This window comes from Balaenoptera acutorostrata, chromosome 15 (genome assembly GCF_949987535.1).
Source record: "Balaenoptera acutorostrata chromosome 15, mBalAcu1.1, whole genome shotgun sequence".
NCBI classification, from domain to species: domain Eukaryota; kingdom Metazoa; phylum Chordata; class Mammalia; order Artiodactyla; family Balaenopteridae; genus Balaenoptera; species Balaenoptera acutorostrata.
In genome coordinates, this window is record NC_080078.1 from 32,485,070 (window position 1) to 32,489,795 (window position 4,726).

At 42.9% G+C, this 4,726-nt stretch overlaps 1 pseudogene; it reads right to left on the bottom strand.

Moving 5' to 3' along the window:
* Positions 1-1,775: 1,775 nt before the first annotated feature.
* LOC114237900 (U6 spliceosomal RNA) lies at positions 1,776-1,834 on the bottom strand (annotated as a pseudogene).
* Positions 1,835-4,726: the final 2,892 nt, after the last annotated feature.

The window sequence follows — 4,726 nt, forward strand, 5'->3', positions numbered from 1 at the left end:
CCAACCATATCACTTCACTTTCTTGAAGCAAACTGATGTACTCCTATGTATCTGTTAAGGCCCTACTCAACATTACTTTCTCTAGAAAACCTCTCCCCAACTTCCCCAGGAAGCCTCATGCTTTGCTTTCCCTACTCCTATGGCAGCCAGGACAAACTTCTATCATGGCAGGTACCCGTACTGGGCTGTAATGACATCTGCTTCCCAGTAGACAATGAACTCCTTCAGTGAGGGGACCATGTGTTTTTCTTCTTTGGATGCGTAGGGCTTAGCTTACTGCCTGTCTCACAGTTAATGCTTAACAGACATTTGCTATTTGGTTACTGCTTAGACAAATTATGCTTGTTATTTATCTAAAAGGTGTGCTTATCTGTTAAGTCAGACATAAAGCATGCATCAGAGGGTATTTCCTTTACTTATTCTTTGCAGCCCAACTATATGAAGATGTTTGCAATACCAATGACGAATAAAATGAGAAAATAGGGCCAGGATACTGGAAGTAGAAAAGAGTAACAATAATAAAATCACAGAGAGGAAAAGAGAAAATTAATCAGCAAAATCTAGACTAGCACCATTGTGATGATTAAGTATGGCATTTAACTTTGAGCTTCCTGGCAGTCTAGGCAAAAAGGGAAATAATGGGGGGGAGGGATAAATTAGGAGTATGGGATTAACAGATACACACCACTGTATATAAAATAGATAAACAACAAGGATTTACTGTGTAACACAGGGAACTCTGTTCAATATCTTGTAATGACCTATGGTGGAAAAGAATCTGAAAAAAAATTTATTTATAACTGAATCACTTCGCTGCACACCTGAAACTAACGCAATATTGTAAATCAACTATACTTCAATAAAAAAGGGAATGGGCTTCCCTGGTGGCGCAGTGGTTGAGAATCTGCCTGCTAATGCAGGGGACACGGGTTCGAGCCCTGGTCTGGGAAGATCCCACATGCCACGGAGCAGCTGGGCCCGTGAGCCACAATTGCTGAGCCTGCGCGTCTGGAGCCTGTGCCCCGTGACGGGAGGGGCCGCGATAGAGAAAGGCCCGCGCACCGCGATGAAGAGCGGTCCCCGCACCGCGATGAAGAGTGGCCCCCGCTTGCCGCAACTGGAGAAAGCCCTCGCACGAACCGAAGACCCAACACAGCCAAAAATAAATAAATAAATAAATAAATAAATAAGAAAATCCTTTAAAAAAAAAAAAAAAAGGGAAATAATGGGTTATATACGGTTTTTTTTCCCACTGTTAAGACTTTGGCTTTTATTTGTGTTGGCTTTTTTTTTTAACATCTTTATTGGAGTATAATTGCTTTACAATGGTGTGTTAGTTTCTGCTTTATAGCAAAGTGAATTAGCTATACATATACATATATCCCCATATCTCTTCCCTCTTGCGTCTCCCTTCCACCCTCCCTATCCCACCCCTCTAGGTGGTCACAAAGCACTGAGCTGATCTCCGGGTGCTATGTGGCTGCTTCCCACTAGCTATCTATTTTACATTTGGTAGTGTATATATGTCCATGCGACTCTCTCACTTCGTCCCAGCTTAGCCTTCCCCCTCCCCGTGTCCTCAAGTCCATTCTCTACGTCTGTGTCTTTATTCCTGTCCTGCCCCTAGGTTCTTCAGAACCAATTTTTCTTTTTTTTTTTAGATTTCATATATATGTGTTAGCATATGGTATTTGTTTTTCTCTTTCTGACTTACTTCACTCTGACTCTAGACTCTAGGTCCATCCACCTCACTACAAATAACTCAATTTCATTTCCCATGCTAATCTTCTCTGTATCATTCCAATTTTAGTATATGTGCTGCTGAAATGAGCGCTATAAGTTGGTTTGAGCAATGCTTCAAAGTAGTTCATCATGAGAGATGAGTGGTTTCTTGCCAGGAATTTACTGTATAGTTTCCTATACAATGGGCATCAACAGTGTGTGAGATTAGTAGTCATAAATAATTTATTCATTCATTCTTCCAATATTCTCTGAGGCATCTTCTTTCCTAGACACTGTAGATGCTGGGTTACAGAGTTGAATAAGATACATTCACTTTCCAGTCGAGGAGAGAGAGAAAGTGACTCATAGAACAGTGCGAGTGTGATAAGCTCTGGGTTAGAGGAGACAACTGGAGGCTTTGGGAACCCAAGGCGGAAATCTCAGCTGCCGGTGAGGAGGGAAGGCTTTCGGAAGGAGACGCTATCTGAGCTTTGAAGGATGAGTTGGGTTGGCCAGATGAAGAAGTGGGTGGGGAGGGTGTGGGGATGGATGTCCAGTGCAAATGTTTGGAGGAATGAAGGTGCAGTGTCCCCCCCTCCCCCCAAATTCATATGTTGATATCCTGACCCCAATGTGGCGATATGAGGAGGTGGGGCTTTGGGGGTAATTAGATCATGGAGGTGGAGCCTTTATGAATGGGATTAGTGCCTTTATAAGGACACCCCAGGAAGCTCTCTTACACTCCTTCTGCCATGTGAGCACACAACGAGAAGACAGCCATCTGCAGCCCAGAAGGGAACTCTCACGAGAACCCAACCGGGTTGGTGCCCTGGTCTTGTACATCCAGCCTCCAGAACGGTGAGAAATAAATTTATGTTGTTTATAAGCCACCTATTCTATTGTACTTTGTTATAGCGGCTCAAATGGACTAAGAACGGTACATTGGAGAAATAAATTGCAAGTGATTTGGGAAGACTGGGGCATGTGGGGGAGGGGCAAGAGGTGAAATTGGCAAGGTAGCAAGCAAGTGCCTGACCATGAAGGCTCCTGAAGGACTCCAAAGAACCTGGGTCTTTGTGTTCTGTCGGGCAGGAAACAGGAGCTGTGAAAGCATTTTAAACAGGGAAGTGATGCAGTCTGTTAACATGTTCAAAAGATGCAGACCCCTATGTTCACAGCAACATTATTTACAGTAGCCAAGATGTGGAAACAACCTAAATGTCCATTGACAGATGAATGGATAGAGAAGATGTGGTACATATATATACAACGGCGTATCGCTCAGCCATAAAAAAGAATGAAATAATGCTATTTGCAGCAACATGGATGGACCTAGAGATTATCACACTAAGTGAAGTAAGTCAGACAGAGAAAGACAAATACCATATGGTATCACTTATATGTGGAATCTAAAATGTGACACAAATGAACTTACCTACGAAACAGAAACAGTCTCACATAGACATAGAGAACAGACTTGTGGTTGCCAAGGGGGAGGGAGTAGGGGAGGGATGGATTGAGAGTTTGGGATTAGCAGATGCAAACTATTATATATAGGATGGATAAAAAACAAGGTCCTACTGTATAGCACAGGGCACTATATTCAATATCCTGTGTTAAACCAGAATGAAAAAGAATATGAAAAAGAATATGTATATATATATATGTGTGTATATATATATATATATATATATATATATATATATATATATAAATGAATTACTTTGCTGTACAGCAGAAATTAACACAACATTGTAAATCAACTGTACTTCAAAAACATTAAAAAAAAAAGATGCAGAAATGCAGGAGGGCCCAGCTTTGCTCTGCAGTCAACCCGCACCAGCCCTAAATTCCTTTGCTCTGAGGCCAGGCGCTTTGAAAACACTGAAGCCTGAATTGACATCAATTATGCTGAAAGGGGGAAAAATTAATTAAAAGTTTTCGAAGGGCTCTATTCTGTCTTCTCTATTTTCATGTTATCAGCAACACTGCTTTTTCTTCTGACTGGGAGTTATTACAGTATAACATTTTCATGTTGCTTGTAGGGTAATTATGTCAAATATATGGGAGATGATAAGCTGCAGTTTGTATTATTCTGTGATTAATCTCCATACATTCTGGCATTTCAATCTGGCCTCAGAAGACGAGGTTTGCTAAACTCCGGTGTAGAAGGAGGATGTGGGCAAGAGCCAGGAGGACCGGAGGGCTGACACCAAGGTGGTTCTGGCTGGAAATATCCCCGTTTCCCCAAAGCACCCACCCACCCCAGGCTTCGTGCTTCACACTCCCACCAAGGCTTGTTCAGCCTGGTGCTTCTGAAAGCGTGGTCTTCAAACTGCCTTTGTTAGATTCACCTGGGATGCTTGTGTCCAAAGCACACTCCTGGTCCCCGCTCCCCCAACCCATAGGATCAGCATTTATAAGATCCTGGCCCAGGAATCTGCATTTTCAACCACCCCACTACCTCCAAATTATTCTTGTATACTTAAAGTTTTCCAAGAGCGAATCCAGATCACAGTGAATTGACTCAACTCTTTGTAAACCGCAAACCAGATTTGAAGGTTTCCTAAGATGGTGTTGAAGGAAGGAACCGACCTTGGGATTAAAAGCTAGCTTGGATGACCAGGGGAGACCCTAGCAGCTCCTTCTCCGGGTTTCTTAAAAAATATAGAATAGATGGAATTGGTTTGTAGCCAACCAAGGATAGGATAAAGCCTGTCTTGCAAGACTTCACAAGAGAGAAAACAAAATATCAGTAGAGATTCTGGATGAAAAGTTTGGGAATGGGCCCTAAAGTTGGAACAGAGTCTGGAGCAAGGGCACCCCGGTGGAGGGGGTGAGAGGGGGCCGGCTTCCCATCCTCCTCGGACAAGGGATTCTCAGTTCCCAAGTGGAATCGTTCTGCTAAGTTAACGTTGGCAAACTCCAGTAACCCCTACACAGACAGGCAAGAAATATTGTGACCCATGTCGGATTCTCTTTGGTCTATGATTTATTGCTGGAG